Raw genomic sequence first — 21129 nt, forward strand, 5'->3', positions numbered from 1 at the left:
TTGAGCGTCTGACTTCAGCTCAGGTCATGATCTCACAATTCATGAATTCGAGCCCTGCGTCCAACCCCATGCTGACAGCTCAGAGCCTGGAGCCTGCTTTGGATTTTGTGTCTCCCTCTCTCTTTGTGCCTCCCCTGCTCGTGCTCTCTCTCTCTCTCTCCCTCTCTCTCTCTCTAAAATAAACATTAAAAAAAAGTTTTGTAAATACAATTTTTACTGGCTATGTAATGTTCCATCGAATGGCAATGAATTTCTTTGAAATTAATCTTCTTTCAACCTTCCTGTTTCTTAGAGTAGATTTCTTGGAAGAGTATTTACTGGATCAAAGAGCATCAGCTTTTAAATTTTTTTTTTAATGTTTATTTTTGAGAGAGAGACACAGACAGAGTGAGAGCAGAGCAGGGGCAGAGAGAGAGGGAGACATAGAATCCGAAGCAGGCTCCATGATCTGAGCTGTCAGCACAGAGCCCGACGTGGGGCTCGAACCCATGAACCATGAGATCATGACCTGAGCCAAAGTCGGATGCTCAACGGACTGAGCCAGCCAGGCATCCCGAGCATGAACTTTTTTAAAAAAAACTAATCTGTACAAACAGATACTGCACCCTTATTCACAAGCTCCGGATATACTCAGGATTATATAAAAGTAATAACTCATTAGGACCATTTCATTTTTTGGACTGTGCATTGTTAGTTAATTTCATGATTCCAAGAGGATTCTGCAAATCGTAATCAGGTAATTAGGTTAGCAGGGAACTAATGTGGGTGGAAAAATGAGCTTAGTCTTCATCTGTCACCATTACAAGTTAAAAATTTGTAATGGAACATGATTACAAGATAACAGTTTCTAATAGACAGTTACTGCCTTAACTCCATGATGAAATTTGTTATTGTTCCCCGCCAGTCTCTAGGACTTAGGATCGCTAAGGGTTGAGAATAGAATCAGGGGTGTCCTCTGATTATGCTGCAGATTTGCAAACGGTGCCTTTCTGGGTGCCCGTTACATGATACATTCAGCGCCCTTCAGAACATGAAGCAAATGCTGAATTTACCCTTGTGTTTATTTTCCAAAAACAGAGCCTCCAGGTAGCCAATAAGAAGTATAAATTGTAACTAAATTGTGAAATTAATACTCATTTAGATGCACATAGTGGTCTTCTTTTCCTTGAAGACTGACGTGATGGCACAAGACAGAAAAAAATGAAACCAACATATGTTTTTAATTACCTTTTTCTTAACACTGTGAATTATATTAGGTTATTTAATTTAGGATGCAGAATGCATGGTAGCTCTTGAAAGTACACACACATCATCCAAATTTCTGTCTCTGAATACAATAAAGTGATTTTATGAACAAAGGAGAAACCCCAATTTGGGCATTGAGCTCATAGTCTTTAGAAACCACGCACTGGGAACATGATTTCAATTTAGTGTCTAGTTTACCCGGAATCCCTCAACTGGGATACTAACACATGTTTTGAGAAGTTAAGTAATGCAGCCATTCTAAATCTGTAATGATAATGCTTCAGTAATCAGATAAGTGCTTATAATTAGAATAAAGAGTAATTTCCAGAAAAAGATAGCATCACCTATAATATTTATTACAGAGAAATGCTCCATTTTTTTTTTTTTAGCTGTCAGTGCTCTTAACATAATTTCTCACTACATTTAAGGAGCTTCTTGTAATCATATTCAAAACCTCTTATCTTGCTGATTATATTCAGCAACCATAGCTAAATATTTCAGTACCAGAGCTGAAAATCATAATGACATATCAGCATACACATAATAAATTACAGTTAATGAATACTCTAAGAGGTGCATTGTGATTGGCTCCAAGTTTGTGATCTGCTCATGCATAGCACATTGTAATTTTTTTTAATGTTTATTTTTTAAAAGAGACAGAGTACAAGGGGGGAGAGGGGCAGAGAGACAGAGACAGAATCCGAAGCAGGCTCTAGGCTCTGAGCTATTAGCCCAGAGCTGAATATGGGGCTTGAACCCATGAACTGTGAGATCATGACCTGAGCCAAAGTCAGATGCTTAACCATCTGAGCCACCCAGGAGCCCAGAATGTTGTAATTTTTCAGAGGATAGAAAATATGGTCATGAGATGACTGCCATACACACTGTTTGTCTACACAAGAATGAAGTAATATTTTAGCCAGAATGCAAAGGGCCCATACAGAAAACAGGTTAAATGTCCTCACAGCTGAAATAGTTACCTCTGATTAAACATTTTGTGACAATATGGCATGGACACTTTGACACCACTTATCTCTTAAATAAAGGTTTCTGGTTAAAAATGGTTTATTGTTCTCTTGACAGCCAAAATTTGTGGTTTTAGCTAAGTATGTGCAAAACCTCATATCTTCTGATTTCACCAGCTCAGGCAGGACCCTTCAAGTGTGAAAAGCCATTTTTCAAGCTAACTAGGAAATCAATAGCAAAATTACTGTACTTTGTAGCACACATACATGCTGAATAAACAAGACTTAAGAGACCAACAAGACTACTGTCATCACTAGGGCAAATATTATAGTATAATTGGAAAATAATTGTCATCATTTAGGCAAAATCCAATTATTTTGATACTCTCTATATAGTATTTTCCCCCATGGGGGAAAAAGTAAATTTAAATTTACCAGCTACCTGGGTGCCTGGGTGGCTCAGTCGGTTAAGCATCCAACTTCAGCTCTAGTCATGATCCCGCAGGTTGTGAGTTCAAGCCCTGTGTCAGGCTCTGTGCTGACAGCTTGGAGCCTGAAGCCTGCTTCGGATTCTGTGTCTCCCTCTCTGTCTCTGTCCCTATCCCACTCATGCTCTGTATCTCTGTCTCTCTCAAAAATAAAGAATAAATTTTTTTTTTAATTTACCAGCTACCTTTTCTTAAAATTGAGCTCAATAAACATCTGTGATACCGGGTACTGGTGATCAATCCCAAGCTAGGCTATTGGTCTACAATAAAGAAAGCATAGCCCTGCCCTTGAAGTTCCTCCCATCTATAGTACAAAGGTAGGCAATTCCATACAGTGTATTAGGGAAGGGCAGTGACTGACATATGCACAAGGAGCTATTAGGTCAACTGAATTGAGAGTTAAAGGATCTGGAGGTGCCTGAGTGGCTCAATCAGTTAAGTGTCCAGCTCTTGATTTTTGGCTCAGGTCACGATCCCGTGGTTTGTGAGTTCGATCTCCACATCTGAGCACAGAGCCTGCTTGGGATTCTCTGTTTCCCTCTCTCTCAGCCCTCCCTCATTCTCTGTCTCTGTCTCTGTCTCTCTCTCAAAATAAATAAACTTAAAAAAAAAAAAGGACTCAAAGATCTAGACAAATGCATGTGTGTGCTCTGTGCATGCACAAGAGCTGTGGGGAGTGCTGCTGAGAGAACGCAGGGAACAGCATGAACAGAGACTCAAAGGGCATTGTGGAAAGCCTGCTAGGACTGCAGGTGTGCACAGTGCACTCAGAGGGTGCTAGAACTCGAGGCTGTAGGCAGCGTTGGGGGCAAGATTTTGGAAGTCTTGACTGCCACGCTGACAAGCATGAAATTTGCTTTTGTTGTGTATGTACTGACTGTATTCTTAAATGGACAAGTGTCTTTGTCAAGCTGCATTTTTTCAAAGACGGCGAAAAGGAAAGTTCAAATTTGGTTGACTTAACCCCAGGAAATAAATGCCTTTTGTAACTTGTGTTCCATCTCTTTGCTGAAGTTGTCCTTTTATGACTTTTATCAAACCTTGATCAAAGCTCAGGGTTTCCACTTTGCCTACTACCCTCCTCCAGCAACAGGACCATCCATGCCCAGGAGGTGTCGGGGGCCTACTGGACTGGGCAGTAGTTTTCATGAAGAGCCTTTGGAATCACAGGGGTCAGTGGAGCAACAGGAATCAGGGAATCAGCTCCATATTCAGGTGCAAGTGATTATTTGTCTTCCTCTGTCTCTGAGTCATGTACTTTATCCATTGGGCTGACATATTTTTGTGTGTTTGGAATTAGAATTTTGAGCACGGTGGAGTGCTGTGTTAACTTCTATGAAATACTCCCAGTGTTTTTTTTTTTTTAAGTTTATTTTATTTTTTTTTAAATGTTTTTATTTATTTTTGAGACAGAGAGAGACAGAACATGAGCGGGGAAGGGGCAGAGAGAGAGGGAGACACAGAATCTGAAGCAGGCTCCAGGCTCTGAGCTGTCAGCACAGAGCTGGACGCGGGGCTCGAACTCACAGACTGTGAGATCATGACCTGAGCCGAAGTCGGCCGCTTAACCAACTGAGCCACCCAGGCGCCCCTTAAGTTTATTTTTGAGAGAGAGAGAGAGAGAGAGAGAGAGAGAGAGAGAGAGACAGAATCTGAAGCAGGCTCCAGGCTCTGAGCTGTCAGTGCAGAGCCCGATGCAGGGCTCGAACTCAGGAACTGTGAGATCATGACCTGAGCCCAAGTGGGATGCTTAACTGACTGAGCCACCCAGGCGCTCCTCTTTTTTTTTTCTTCTTCTTTTAATTAATTTAACCAAGACAAACATTACCTTATGTAGCCATATTTATCAAAATATGTACTCTCAGAACAGCTTTTATGTATTTCTGTGTAGAATTAGACAGGGGACATAAATATGCAAATTCATGGAGAGAAATGTTTTCTTTAAATTAGCTTGAAGGTGCAGTTTTATCTTGAGTTATCATAATAGTAAAGCAGAAAGAACAGCGATTGGTCTCACCATAATATACTGCGTATTAGTTCATCTTTGTGGGACCTGCTGCCTCATTTCGTGAACAAAAGGGTTGAGCTAGGTTATTGCCAAAGCTCTTTCTTACTACCATTTTCTGATTCTCAGTTCACTAGCTTAATTTGCTTATGTCGGGTACACCTTCCAACATCGTCAAGCCATAGAACTGAAAAGAACCTTGGGAGGTCACATAGTCAAGCTGCTTCAAAGAAGAGTAGAAATTTGCTCTCCCTCCACCTACAGCAAGCTTTTGCTTGCCCCTTCTGAAGCTGGCACCCTCTGAATCAGAGCCCATTGTAACATCTGTTACCCCCTTTGGTTGCCAGGATTGATTTCACGGATCTGACAGATGGGCAGAGGATCCCCTTCTCCCTTCTCTCCTATATACCTTCTTCCTGTAGTTGGGAGCTTAGCTGTAAAGGGCAACCAGGCTGCTTAGAGAACGACCTTTCTTTGGTTAAGGGTATACACGTTCCTGTTTACCTTTGTATTGGCACTCTCTAATGTTTATTGAATGATGGAATATTACAGGTGACGGAAATGGCTAATGCCTGTATGTATCGGTAGAATTTCATGGGTTTTTTTTTTTCTTTTGGTGGTGAGAGCTTAAATTACACCCCAGGGTTTTTTGAACAATAATAGTGAAGTTAGTCAACAAGTAATAATAGAGATACTAGAATATATTCACAATTAACATATTGTATATTGTTATGTAGAACATAAACTGTAGATATATTTGTTAAATAAATGGTGTCTAATGATTTATGTGCTATAAACCCATTGAGCATTCAGTAGAACTTGAAATACTTATATATTATCTTTGCCCTTCATTTCTGTAACCGAAAAGGAGAAAACTTCCTCTTGAAATACCTAGAAAAGTATTTTTAGATCAGTCAGAACATGAGATTAGTAGTTTTTCTTTTCCTGGCATTCCTTATTCCTGATTTTCTAGGTGAAAAGCTAATTGTATCATTTCTAATTCTGATATCCAACTTAAGTATAAAAGGAAGCACTGTAAATGTGGTTTAACTCTTATCCAGTTTATATCTGTATTATTTAGAGGCTATTTTTACTTGGGTAATTTGTACAGAGGCTAATGCACTTCTCTCTTGGAAAATGTATAGATGTTCCTAATTCCTAACTAATGGGAAGGCAGAGGATATTTTTACTGTCAGCTTTCATCAAGTTAGACCTCTCTGAAGGCCTCGCTACATTTTATTTCCATGGGAATTTTGCTAATGGGTATGTGCAACGTTACCCAGGTACTTGTAGACAGGATTACAAATTAAAAATGAAAAGGAATGGGCAAACAAATACATTTTTCTTCTCTTTTAAGAAATTGGCAGAATTTTAATCTTTGCACTTCGATTTTCACTTTGCGGTGTTTTTCAGATAGGACGCAGAAAGTCTAAGTTTGGTTTTAATGCAGGAGACCAGCTTAGGCAACATAAGTAATGAATTTCCTAAGTGGGTGCTTGGCTGTAATCTTATATGTATAAGGCAGAAGAGAGTAAATCTTCTAGTCTGTGTGTGTTTACTTAACAATATTAGTGACTTTAATGGGTTTTACTGGAAAATGCAATATTGAAGGCATATTTAAAAAAAAAGCTATCCAGTTTTATTGCCTGTATACTAACTCACTAAATTATTTTGATCCACATAATAAAACATGTAATAATAAATGTATGCCCACCATACATTTCCACATACCACGCAAAACACATTTGTGGACCTGTTGGTACTTACTGTTTCTGGAACATCCACCTACCCTAAATGTTGCAATTCCATAGATTTCAGCCCCAGGCTTGCCTCTCTTCTCATACAGCATTCTTATCTTGGGCGGTCACATCTACTCTTGCTGGGGTTTTTTGTTTTGTTTTTTAAGTAGGCTTCATGCCCAGCATAGGGCTTGAAGTCACAACCCTGAGATCCAGAGTCACACGCTTTACCAACTGAGCCAGCTGGGCATCCTGCAGTCTTGCAGTTTTAAATATCAATATATAATATGGAAATATCAAATGTACGTCTCTTACCTAAGTCTCTTTTTTGGCTTCGTAGACTTATTTCATTTATTTTCAGGGAAGTCTCACAGACATAGCAAGCTAATTGTGTCCTAAACTGCCCCTTTGATGCTCTCCTTCTTCAGATCTTCTCTAGAGTTTCCTTATCTCCACTGCCTCTGTCCACTTTCTCTTGCCAGAAACCTGAGAGTCATTCTGAGTATTGTTCCTTCACACACACACCTCCGTTCAAATCTGTCACCAAGTACTGTCTCTTCTACCTCTAATCCACATCTCAAGTTTTTCTACTTTTCTTTATCACCATTGCCATCACATTAGGTCAAATTACTGTCTTTTGCTGGGACTAATGCCGTAGCCTCCTCATTGGTTTCTCACATCCAGTTTGGCCATCTCCATTTAGAAATAAAAGCCATGGAGCGCCTGAGTGACTCAGTCAGTTAAGCGTCCAACCCTTGTTTTTGGCTCAGGTCATGGTCCCACAGCTTGTGAGTTCGAGCCCCGCATTGGGTTCTGCACTGACAGTGTAGAGCCTACTTGGGATTCTCTTTCTCTCTATCTCCTTCTTCAGATCTTCTCGCTGCCTCCCCCCCCCCCCTTATAGATAAACAAACAAACTTTAAAAAATGAAAAAAGAAAAGAAAAGCCAAGGCAGGGGAGTGAGGGGAATAGAAGTCAAGGGCACTTGTTAATATGTAGATGTAATCATATAATTTTTATACTTAAAACTCTCCAGTGGCTTTCCATTGTTCTTAGAGGACAGATCTTCTCTTCTGTCCATCCCCAAAGAGGTGTTGGGGCTTATCCTAGTTTGGTAGGACCTCCATAACAGAGTACATCTGACTGGGTAGCTTAAAAAACAAATTTATGTACTCACAGCCTGGAGATGAGAAGTTTTGAGATCACCATGTCATTAGGATTGGTTTCTTCTAAGGCCCGTATCTTTGGCTGGTAGGTGGCATCTTCCCCCAGTGTCTTCACATGGTTGTCCCTCTGTGTGTGTGTCTGGGTCCTAATTTCCTGTTCTTACAAGGATACCAGTCATGTTGGACTGGGCTCCCATCCACATGACCTCATTTTACCTTAATTACCTCTGTAAGACGCTAACACTATACACAATTACATTTTGAGGTACTGGGGGTTAGGATTTCAATGTGAATTGGGGTGAGACACAACTCAGACCACAACAGGGCCTAAACTGATGGTCAATGGAGGAGTAAACATGTACAGAATGTACTACTCTGAGTAATGTCTCTATGTTCCTTATGGTCTTACCTCCACTCCTATCTTTTCATCGAAATCTTAACTGTCATTAGGTCAACATATTACCTTAAAATACTGTTGAAAAGATACCAGAAACATTGGTGCACAAGTATCTGTTTGAGTTCCTCTTTTCATTCCTTTCAGGTGGATGCCCAGGAGTGGAATTGCTGGGTCATATGGAACTTCTTTCTTTTAACTTTTTCAGGAATGGCCAGTGCTTTCCACAGCTGCTGCACCATTCTATATTCTCACTAGCAATGTATGTGGATTCCAATTTCCCTATGTCCTCACCAACACTTGTTCTCCACCCCCCGTCCCCATTTAAAAAAAAATAACAGTAAAACCTTGGTTTGCGAGCACAGTGCATTTCGGAAACATGGTTGTAATCCATAGTGCTCATATCAAAGCGAATTTCAAAAACCGTTGGCTCAGCTGTGATCATGTGACATTCAGCATCACATACTACTTGTATTGTGAGACGTCAGTCATTTATCAAATTAAAAAATTTATCAGAAATGTTTGCTCGTCTTGTGGAACACTCGCAGGACAAGTTACTCCCAATCCAAGGTTTTACCGTATATCCTCCTTACTAAGTGTGAAGAGCTGTCTCATTGCAGTTTTGATTTGCATTTCCCTAATGACTTAGGATGTCGAATATCTTTTCATGTGCTTACTTAACCATTTGCATATCTTTTTTGAAGAAATGTCTGTTCCAGTCCTTTGCCTTTTTAAAATTGGGCTTGGGGCGCCTGGGTCACTCAGTCAATTAAGCATCCGACTTCAGCTCAGGTCATGATCTCTGGGTTTGTGGGTTTGAGCCCCACGTCAGGCTCTGTGCTGAGAGCTTAGAGCCTGGAATCTGCTTCAGATTCTGTCTCTCCCTCTCTCTCTGCCCCTCTCCCACTTGCACTCTGTCTCTGTCTCTCTCTCAAAAATAAACAAACATTAAAAAAAATTTAATTGGGCTTGTCTTTTTGTTGTTGAATTATAAGAGCTCTTTATATATTCTTGGTATTAGACTCTTATTAGTGATTTGCGGTATTATCTTCCATTCTTTGAATTGTCTTTTTTCTTCCTCACTTCTTTTAAATCTTAACTCAGATGTCACCATTTCAGTGAGACCTTTTCCGACCACCTACCACTGAATCTCCTCCTACCTCCAAACACACATTCTCTATCCTTGCTTTTTCTTCCTAGCACTTAACACCAACAGACATTTCTACATGTATGTATATGGATTGTTACCGTTATTATTATCACAAATCTTGTTTGTTTTCTGTCTTCATCAACTAGAAAGTGGGACATTTTTGTCTCTGTCGCTCAATATGTAAATGTATATGTAGTGCCTAGAACAACCCTTGTAGGCTTTTAATTCGTATTTGTTGAGTAAGAATGAATGAATGAATTTTACACCTAGCAATGCCATTTTTTTTTTTAACTGGGAAAATATAGCACACATACAGAAAAAGAGTACAGTGATTTGTCATAAGAAAAAAAAAGCACCTTTTACCCACCACCAAGATTGAGAAATATATACATTATTGCCATTACGTCAGAATGGCCTCCCCTCAATTATGACCTCCTTTCTCCAGTCACCCAGAGGTGATCACTATTCAGATACTTCTGGTAACATCTTTGTTGCTTTGTTACTTTATAGCTTGGATGGTTGTACCACCCAATCGTTTGTCTCTGAAACCTTTTTTACTATTGTTTTTTAAATCCCCACATAAATGAAACCAATCAATGTGTCTTCTGTGCCTTCCTCTGACTTTTAACATTATGTTTGAGAGTCATGCATGCTGTCGTATTTAGCTCTAGTTTATTTTCATGTCTGCATTGTTGCTGTACTACAGTTGATTTATACATTCTTCTGTTGAAAGAAACTCGTTATTTCCATTTTTTGGTTCTTTTGAATATTGGTGTTATCAGTGTTCTCATACCTGTTTCATGGTGTCCAAATGTGCACATTTCTATTGAGCACAACACTCATACTTCGGTGTAAATTTGGATGTAATGGGGCATGAGTATACTCAGCTTTAGTAAATTATACCAAAGAAGTTTTCACAGTAATTATACAGATTTCCACTCCTTCCAGCAGTATGGTTACTAATATGTGTTACTGTGGTTTTGGCTCTTTGGACCTCAGCTTTTGCGAAGTGACTGATCAAGTCTCTTGTCTTTTTTTGTCTTCTTTCTTTTTTCTTGTCTTCTTTTGTTTTTGTTGTTGTTTTTTTTAAATCAGAGCAAGACTGTCAAGCCAGGGCACTCTTGAGCAGCCTGGAGGTACCCCTCTCTGCAGGGAAACTTCCGGGAAACCTACCAAGAGGAGGACTGTCTGTAATTGTTAGTTTCTTTCCCACTTGTATTCCCCCCCAGAGCCAGGTTTCCAGGGCAGCACATTAGCTGGAGTCCCTTTTAAGAATCTCATCTGGCATCATGATAGTTTGTCTCTGTGGCTCATTATGTAAATGTATATGTAGTGCCTAGAACTGATAGTTTCTTTCTTCACTGCAGCCTAACACTGCCACCCAGGTGGCTTTCTTTTTTGCCTTAATGAGGTATAATTGACACAACTCTGTGTTAGTTTTGGATGTACAACGCAATGATTGGGTACATGTTCTTGTCCACTTTTCAATGGTGTTTTGCCTCTTTTTTCATTAATTTGTAGTAATTTTTGTATATTCTTGATAGAGTCTCTGTGGCTTACCTTTTAGTCTTTTGATGTGTCCTGATGAATGGAAGTTTCAGATTTTAATATATTTTCATTTATTCGTCATTTTCTTTAGAGTTGGTATATCTGCTCACAGCTTACTTGTGAACTAACACATATCTTCATGTCTTTTTAAAGGAGTCTCTATATATGCCAAGATTATGGAGAAGTTTGCATGTATTTTCTTTTAGCTTTTTTGTCTTGACTTACCATTTAGAAGTACAGTCCATCTGGAAGGAGGAGACCACATGAATAAAAACCGGCAGGAAAGTGTAGGATATTGGGGAGAGAATGAGTACAATAGTTTGGTTAGAGCACAGAGGTCTTTTGGTGGGCAGGGGTGGAGGGTGGTGGCGAGAGGGCCTTGTGGGAAATAAAACCAGAAAGGTGGATCCGAGGGGTGCTTGGGTGGCTCAGTCAGTTAAGTGTCTGACTCTTGATTTTGGCTCAGGTCATGATCTCATGGTCATGAGATCGAGCCCTTTATCAGGCTCTGGGCTGGCAGTGCGGAGCCTGCTTGGGATTCTCTCTCCCCCTCTCTCTCTGCCTTTCCACCACTGATGCATGCACGTGCTGCCTCTCAAAATAAATAAACATTAAAAAAAAAAGATCTAGGAGGATTGTGTAGAATAAGAAAAACGTTATTCTGCTTTTTTGTCACATGAGCAAGTATCATTTATAATAGCCTGCAAAGGGGGCGCCTGGGTGGCTGAGCCTGGGTGGCTGAGCCTGGGTGGCTGAGTTCGAGACCCTCATCGGGCTCTGTGTTGACAGCTCAGAGCCTGGAGCCTACTTCTGCTTCTGTGTCTCCCTCTCTCTCTGCCCCTAACCCACTCACATTCTGTCTTTGTCTCTCTCAAAAATAAGTAAACATTAAAAATTTTTTTTTTACAATAGCCTGCAAAACATCTTGAGTACTGGTACTTTTGTCTCAAAAAAGGGACCATTCAGTAGTGTGGATGACTCCATACAAATCACCCACCCTCTCTCCTCCCAACCAAACAGTAGCAACAAAGCAAACTAACACACACACACACACACACACACACACACACACACACACACCTATCTTATTTACCGACTTCACTTTTATGTTTGAAAAATTCTTCATTTATGTGGAAGGGAATGTATAATAATATCTTCACCTAGTTGGCTATCATAAATTACTTCCCTTTTTTTCCTCGTGACATTTACCTATTGATACTGTTCTCTGTATTTTGTGTCACATTAAGAAACAGTCCTGAATAGGCCTTAATTTCCAGCTCTGACTCTTCTAGTTCATTGCCCATTGTTACATGGTTGTTTTCCTTAGGTGGCTTTCTTACCACAGTGTGCCTCTGTGCCCTCATCTGTTAAAGGGTCATATTGTATGACATGCCCACCTCCTTGGACTGTTTTAAAGTTAATGCGAGGTAATGTAGGTGAAAGTGTTTTGAAATGTTACCAGTGTCAAGACTTTGAGAATGTATATAACCACATGAGTCTGTTCTTTATTTGTGTGAGAAAAACAACTACAATGCTTTCAATTTAAAATCACATTTATGGGGCGTCTGGGTGGCTCAGTCAATTGAGCATCCAACTCTTGGTTTTGGCTTGGGTCTTGATCCCAGGGTCGTGGAATTGAGCCCAGTGTCAAGCCACACTGAGTATGGAGCCTGCTTGGAATTTTCTCTCTCCCTCTGCACCTCTCCCCTGCTCATGTGTACTCTTTCTGTCTGTCTCTCTCTCCCTCAAATTAAATAAATAAATAAATAAATAAATAAATAAATAAATAAATAAATAAGTAAAATCACATTTATGGAATTAAGTGTTATCCATATTAACAGGAAAAGGGAGTGATATAAAAACATACAACCAAACAATTTTTGTGGGACGTATGTGGTCCATCTCTATGAAGAGTTTTCCTGGGAGTTACCCATTACAGCTAAAGCCCTAGGGTGAATTTTCTTTTTCTTTTCTTTTTCTTAAAATATAGTTGATGTGCAATACTATATTATAGTTAACCCTTGAACAATATGAGTTTGAACTGTGCTGGTCCACTTATGTACAGATTTTTCTTCTTAAATATAGTATAGCACTGTAAATGTGTTTTCTCTTCCTTGTGATTTCCTTAACGTTTCCTTTTTTGTAGCTTACTTTATGGCACATACATATAGTATATAAAGTAAAAGCAGTATATAGCTCATGTAACTTACAGAATATACATTAATGAACTTCCGGTCAACAGTGGGCTATTAGTAGTTAAGTTTTGACAGAGTCAAATGTTACATATGGATTTTCCACTACATGGGGGGCCAGCACCCCTAGCCCCCATGTTGATCAAGGGTCAACTATAGTTTCAGTTATGCAACATTAGTGATCCCCTTTTTGTACATTACAAAGTGATCACCATGATAAATCGAGCTACCATCTGTCACCATACATAATTAGTACATATTATTAACTATATTCCCTATGCTGTACATAGTATTCCTGTGTCTTACTTATTTTATAAATGAAAGTTTTTTGTACCTTTTAATCCCCTTTCCCTGTTTCACCTACCCCTCCCCGCTCTGCCCACTGGCGATCACCAGATTGTCCTCTGTATCTATGAGTCTCTTTCTGTTCTGTTTGTTCGTTTGTTTTAGTTTTTGTATTCCACTTATAAGTGAAATTACATGCTATTTGTCTTTCTGTTCTTTCTGTCTTATTTCACTTACCATAATACCCTCTAGGCCCATCCATGTTTTCAAAAAAGGCAAGATTTCATTGTTTTTTATGAGTAATATTCCCTGGTGAATATATATACACCATATCTTCTCCATTCATCTGTTGATGGATATTTAGGTTGCTTCCATATCTTGGCTATTATAAATAATGTTCAGTGAACATAGGTGTGAATGTATCTCTTCAGATTGGTGATTTGTTTTTTGTTGGGTTGTTTTTTTTGTGTGTGTGTGTGTTTTTTTTTTTTCCATAAACATCCAGAATTGGATTTACTAGACCATAGCAAATGGTGGGTCTATTTTTAATTTTTTGAGGAAACTTCATACTGTTTTCTGTTGTGGCTGCACCAATTTATATTTCCACCAACAGTGCATGAGGGTTGCCTTTCCTCCTCATCCTCACCAACACTTGTTGTTTCTTGTCTTTTTGTTAATGGCCATTCTGACAAGTCGTGAGGTGGTATTTCATTGTGGTTTTGATTTGCATTTCCCTAATGACTAGTGATGTTGAGCATCTTTTCATGCATCTGTAGGCCATCTGGAGAAATGTCTATTCTGTTCCTCTGCCCATTTTTTAATCATAATGTTTGGGGTTTTGCTGGTGGTTGTGTGAGTTTTTTTATATATTTTGGTTATTAACCCATTGTCAGTTATATCATTTGCAGTATCTCCTCTCACTCAGTAGCTTGCTTTTTGTTGTTGTTGTTGATGGTTTCCCTGACCATACAAAATCTTTGTAGTTTGATGTGGTCCCATTTGCCTACTTTTGCTCTTCCTGCCCTTGCATGGGGAGACAGAGCCAAAATAATAATGCTCAGACTGATTTCTAAGAGCTTACTGCCTGTGTTTTCTCCTGGTAGTTTTATGATTTTCAGCCTTAATATTTAAGTCTTTAGTCTGTTTGGAGTTTATTTTTGTATATGGTGTAAGAAGGTGGTCCAGTTTTATTCTTTAACATGAAGTTGTCCTGGTTCCCCAACACCATTTATTGAAGAGACTGTCTTTCCTCTGTTGTGTGCCCTTGACTCCTTTTTTGAAGACTAATTGACTGTACAAGCATAGTATTTCTGGCCTCTCCGTTCTGTTCTGTTTATGTATGTGTCTGCTTACGTGTCACTGCCATGCTGGGTTGATGACTACAGCTTTGTACTATATCTTGATATCTGGGATTGTGATACCTCTAGTCCATTCTTCTTATTCAAGATTGCTTTAAGTTATTTGGGGTCTTTTCTGGTTCCATACAAACTTTAGGATTGTTTGTTCTGTTTCTGTGAAAGGTGCCATTGATATTTTGATAGGAATTGCATTGAACCTGCAGATTTCAATGATGTTATTTCTTCCAATCCATGAGCAAGAACAGCTTTACATTTATTTGTGTCATTTCCAATTTCTTTCATCAATGTGTTGTAGTTCTTAGAGTACAGGTCTTTTACCTCCTTGATTAGATTTATTACTAGGTATTTTATTCCTTTTGAAGCAATTGTGAATAGTATTGTTTTTTAAATTTCTCTTTCTGTTATTTTGTTGTATTATTTTTTTTTATTACTATTTATTGTTGAGAGTGATAGACACAAACAGGGGAGGGGCAGAGAGAGAGAGAGAGCCATAGAATCTGAAGTAGGTCCCAGGCTCTGAGCTGTCAGCACAGAGCCCAATGCAGGGCTTGAACTCACAAACTGTGAGATCATGTCCTGTGCCAAAGTTGGATGCTTAACCAACTGAGCCACCCAGGTGCCCCTCTGATATTTTGTTGTAATTGTATAGATTACAATTTATATATATTACGTAAGTTATACAATTACATTTATGTATATTGTATATACAGACTTATATATGTTAATTTTGTATCCTTCAACTTTATTGAATTTATTACCTCTAATAGTTTTTTGGTGGAGTCTTTTATTAAGGTTCTATATATTTAGTATCATCTGCTAATAGTGACAGTTTTACGTCTTCTTTTTCAATTTGGATGCTTTTTATTCCTTTTTCTTGTACAAATACTTTGGCTAGAACTTCTAATGCTGTGTTGAATAAAAGTGGCTAGAGTGGCATCCTTGGCTTTTACTGATCTTAAGAGGAAAAGCTATCAGCTTTTCACCACTGAGTAAGATGTTTACTGTGGGTCTATCATAGGTACATTCCCTCTGTATCCACTCTGTTGGGACTTTTTATCATACATATATGTTGAATTTTATCTAATACATCTCCTGTACCTATTGAGATGATCATATGATTTTTATCCTTCTTTGTTAGTGTGGTGTACCACACTGATTAATTGGTGATGTTCAACCATCTTTGCATTCTGGGAATAAGTTCTACCTGACCATGGTGTGTGACCCTTTTAATGTATGGTTAAAATCAGTTGCTAATATGTTGTTGAGGATTTTTGTATCAATGTTCCTCAGGGATAATGGCCTGTAGTGTTCTTTTTTTATGGTGGCTTTGTCTGATTTTAGTATGTGGGTAATGCTGGCCTCACAGAAGCATTGTCTGGAAGCATTCCTTCTTCCTTTTCTTGGAATAGTTTGAGAAGGGTAGGTATTAACTCTTCTTTAAATATTTGGTAGAATTCACCTGTGAAGCTATCAGGTCCTGGACTTTTGTTTCTAGGGAGGTTTTTTTGTTTTGTTTGTTTTTTTACTGATTGAATTTCAATACTAGTCATGAGTCAACATTTTCTATTTCTTCTGGACTGAGTCTTGGAAGATTGTATGTTTCTAGGAATTTACCCATTTGTTCTAGGTTATCCCATTTTTTGGCGTATAATTGTTTGTAGTAGTGTCTTATGTATTTCTGCAGAATTGGTTGTAATTTCTCCCCTTTCCTTTCTGATTTTATTTGGGCCCTCTTTTTTTTTTTTTTCTTGAGGAGTCTGGCTAAAAGTTTAACAATTTTGTTTGTCTTTTCAAAGAACTAGCTCTTAGTTTCATTGATTTTTTTTTTTGTCTCTATTTCATGTATTTCCACTTTGATATTTATTATTTTCTTCCTTCTACTAACTTTGGGTTTTGCTTGTTCTCTTTCTAGTTCCTTTAGGTGTAAGGTTAGATTGTTTGTCTTAAATTTTTTCTTGTTTCTTAGGATGGGTATGTATTGCCATAAACTTCCCTCTTAAAGTACTTTTCCTGTGTCCCATAGATTTTGAACTGTTGTGTTCCCATCTTTATTTGTCTCATGGTATTTATTTATTCTTTCTCTGTTGTCTCATTGTTTGTTTATTATCATGTTGTTTAGCCACCACATGTTTGTGGTTTTTCCAGTTCTCTTCTTGTCATTGATTTTATTTTCATACCATTATGGTAGGAAAAGATGGTTGATATGATTTCAGTCTTCTTAAATTTATTAAGACTTGTTTTGTGACCTAACATGTAACCTTTCCTACAGCATGTTCCATGTGCACTTCAGAAGAATATGTATTCTGTTTTTGGGTAGAATGTTTTATATGTCATTTAAGTCCATCTGATGTAATGTGTTGTTTAAGGCCAGTGTTTCTTATTGATTTTCTGTCTAGATGATCTATCCATCGAAGTAAGTGGGTTGCTAAAGTCCCCTACTATTATTGTATTACTGTCATTTTCTTCCTTTATGTCTGAATTTACTTCTTTTTTTTTTTTCCACCAAATCTAGTAAATGTTACCCATGAGCTATCCTGGATAATAGCAGTATCCATTGATAGGCCTGTTAAACACACAAACAATGAAAAGCCCTTCCAGAAATAATTTGTAGTACTTACCTAGTTATTATATTCCTCTGGAAGACAGTATAAACTGTTAGAATTAGAATAATTTAAAAAAATGATAACTTAAAATATAGTTTGCCTTATATGTAAATATCTTTTGTATCTAATTACTGGAAGAGTGGGGATATAATGTTCTCATAAACTTTTTCCTAAACATTTGACTATGTAAAAAGTGAGGCACAGTACTATCTAAAGATGTGTGTATATATATGCACACATATGAAAAATACACGTGTGATTTAGAGGTATGTAGTTCAAGTTTAAAATACTTACCGTATATGATTGACAAGATGACAGTGCATTGTGATTATTTGCCACTGTAGTTTTATGTCACAAAGATATTTCTCTTCTTATTTACTATGACATAACAGGCTACTTTTTATTATCCAGACTATCTTTCTGACTCTTTAGGGGGAAAAAAAAATAGGACCAAATAGTCAAGTCTCATTATCTATTGACAGTGATAGACAGGAAGCACATGGATATTTAAACCCATTGTCAAATACAGCCTATAAAACTACAGTAGCCAGGATTTTCTACATAGTCCTTCTGAAAGCCTGTTGTTAGAGTTGCTACTGTTAGCTGAGATGGCGTGTTTGAATTTCATTTTCTCTTCTTGCCTTAACAAAGATATTAATGAACCATGAGTTGAGTCAAAGTCTTGGAGTGTTTACAGAGCTAGACAATCCAAGCACAAGCACCCCTGAAATACCAATAATTGGACTGACATTTAACTTAATGCATTTCTTACATTTTTGTTGGGTCTGGACTGCCACTGATTTGTGACCGGACATGAAACTAAAGAGAAGTTGTTTGAAAACATGCTTCCTTAGTGAAAAGAATCTTCCATACATTCTCTGCAGAATGAGCAGTGCAGGTAGAGAGTTGATTGTGGTTTGATAAAGCACATTTGTGACTTTCTAATTATATTCTCAAATAAAGCTCAGAGTGTGTTTTCCTCTGAAAAAATGTCACGGTCCAAGGAAAGATTTGACCACACCTGTTCCTAATATGTGCGGGACCTAAACCATGAGTAAAAATGGAGGCCATGGGCCATATACCGAAATTTCATGTCGTAAATAAAGCTCTCAAACTATTAAATAGATGTGACCTATGCTCTTTTTGTGATAATATACCTTCAGTAATGTCCCAGAAGGAAAGATTTGAATTTAGAATTCTTGGACTCCATGAAGTTCATGTCAGAGCATGACACTATGGAATTGAGTTTTCGCCAGCCCCCCTTTCCTTTTTGTCCTACACAACTAAATTCCATCATGACCCCCCTAAAACAACTGCCCTTGGCCACCCCTTGGGTAAACATAGCTTCTCAAGTTCTAAGGATAATCTCTATACACATAGATATGCAACACTTAAAACCATTCCTGTATTCTCCAGAATTCTCCTGGTCTTCCCTAAATCATTGCAGGTTGAATGGGAAATGATAATGATAATGGCTACCAGTGATTATACCTACCAGACATCAGTATAAGTTCTTTGCATATTTTATCTCAGGTATCAGCATTTTCCCTTCTTGGGGCTAAGTATTTCAATAATATACATATCTCCCCGAATGTATACATATATGTATACATACATACACATACTCACGTGTGTGTGTGTGTGTATGTACACACATTATTTTATCTATTGTTATTTCAAGAATTATGTTTCCAAAGTTGCCTTCCTTCCCTTTCCTCAGTGTAACATTTTAGAAAAACACTACCTTGAAATAAAGCAAAATTCAGGAAACAAGAACCTAGCTTGACCACTACCTGTAAGTATCCATACAGCAAATCACTTGTTCACATACTAATTCAGTCTTCAGTCCCTCCTAACATTTGGATTGTGGAGAGAGGAATGAACTTGCCTTGATTTTCCATAGGGTAAACTGAGGCCTGCCCTCTCCCTTTAACTGCTGGAAAGAAATACAGCACTGCTAGATAATGCTGATCTCAACCTTTGGGGTTTAGTGATGTGTGGCAGTTAGCCTACTACTTTTTTTTTTTTTTTAATCATCTGAAGGATGAGGCTTTAAAGCAGCTTTGTGTCCTTATTCATTTTAAAGTTTAACTATTTTAGTAGGTGTTACAAGAGAAAAGGAAGAAGTGTGGAATTTGATCCTCTGTGCCTTGGCTTTTTTTTTTTAATTTTTTTTTTTTTAACATTTATTTATTTTTGAGACAGAGACAGAGCATGAATGGGGGAGGGGCAGAGAGAGAGGGAGACACAGAATCGGAAGCAGGCTCCAGGCTCTGAGCCATCAGCCCAGAGCCTGACGCGGGGCTCGAACTCATGGACCGTGAGATCGTGACCTGAGCTGAAGTCGGACACTCAACCGACTGAGCCACCCAGGCGCCCCGGTGCCTTGGCTTTTTTGAAAAAGGAAATGCCGTATCTGATGATAGCCCCATCGACTCTTCTGGGGTGTGCTGGAGTGAACTTGTTTTGAAAATGCTGGCTTTGTCAACAGAAATGGAAATCCTTAAAACCGGGATGCCTCTGTGGCTCACTCGGTTGAGCCTCTGACTCTTGGCTTTGGCTCAGATCATGGTCTCATGCTTTGCGAGCTTGAGCCCTGCATCAGGTTCTGCGCTGGCAGCACAGAGCCTGCTTGGGATTCTCTTTCTCTCCTTCTCTCTGCCCCTACCCTTCTTGCGCTGTCTCTGTCTCTTTCAAAATAAATAAATAAGTAAATAAACTTAAAAAAAGAAATCAGGAAAAAAAAAAAACCGACAGATAAAACAAAGGGAAAAAAAGTAGCCATAGAAACTGAGAAGTAGAATTAAGAGAATGTTGGAAATGATCACAAGCGATTAAGTACATGAATTAATGTCGCTTTCAACATTTGTCCAGTTCTTCAGTTCCTGGTGCCTGTTTTTAGGTTTTTTTTTTTTTTTTTAATGTTATTTGTTTTTGAGAGAGAGAGAGAGAGAGAGAGAAAGAGCACGACCGGGGAGGGGCAGAGAGAGAGGGAGACATAGAATCTGAAGCAGGCTCCAGGCTCCAAGCTGTCAGCATAGAGCCCGACACGGGGCTCGAACTCTTGAACAGTGAGATCAAGACCTGAGCTGAAGTCAGTCACTTAGCTAACTGAGCCACCCAGGTGCCTTCCCTGGTGCCAGTCTGGTCAGAGCGGGTAGCACGTTCTTGGCTTTCTCTCCTTATTAACTTTCACTTCCCAAAGGCACCTTGAGTAAAGAGACAAATCATAAGAGACTCTTAAGTACAGAGAACAAACTAAGGGTTGTTGTAGAGGAGGTGGGGGATGAGCTAAATGCGTGATGGGCATTAAACGGGCACTTTTTGCAATGAGCACGGGGTATCATATGTAAGAGAGGAATCACTGGGTTCTGCTCCTGAAACCAAGACTACACTGTTTGTTAACTAACTTGAATTTAAATTAAAAACAAATAAAAATAAAGACATGTTTAGCCGATCTTCAGAAACTACTCAAAGTGATGCCTCAGTTTACAAAACGAACCAAAAGTAGGTTGGGGTGGGCTGGATTACCGCTGCGCTTTGCTGTACCATCACACGTACGTGCACAGTATTCCTTGGTGCCCACAGCACCCAGGAAGGTTCCCCATCACGTCTGGAGCAAAAGGAAGGAGCGTGTTTCAGTCTCTGCTTTGAAGCTGTCATGTTAATTGTGAACTTTTGCTGAGTCCGTACATTAGGAAAGGTAACCATCTCAGCATGATAAGATCATAACTGCTAGATTAATGCGTAGAGGCAGCAGCTGTGCTGACGGGAGGCATTAATGCCTAGATGAGTTCAATCAGACGTGACGCCTCCAATGTCTTTGTGTGATGGTATTTACTCGATTTCAAATGGACTGCTGAGAAAAATGAAATACAATCTCCATGTATCTCGGTCTAGAAAAAAAAAAAAAAGATAATGAAATTGTTCTCTTGCCGGCTTATATTTTATTAACCTCTGTGGAGTCAACTTTAAAGAACAGATGTCCCTC

The 21129-nt window shown here is 38.7% G+C and overlaps 1 protein-coding gene across 1 annotated transcript in view; it reads left to right on the forward strand.

Annotated features, from left to right (window-relative positions):
• Positions 1–21129, forward strand: part of COMMD10 (COMM domain containing 10) — a 211121-nt gene that overhangs the window by 188170 nt on the left and 1822 nt on the right. The window lies entirely within an intron of this gene.

The sequence above is a fragment of the Panthera leo genome, chromosome A1, assembly GCF_018350215.1.
Source record: "Panthera leo isolate Ple1 chromosome A1, P.leo_Ple1_pat1.1, whole genome shotgun sequence".
NCBI classification, from domain to species: domain Eukaryota; kingdom Metazoa; phylum Chordata; class Mammalia; order Carnivora; family Felidae; genus Panthera; species Panthera leo.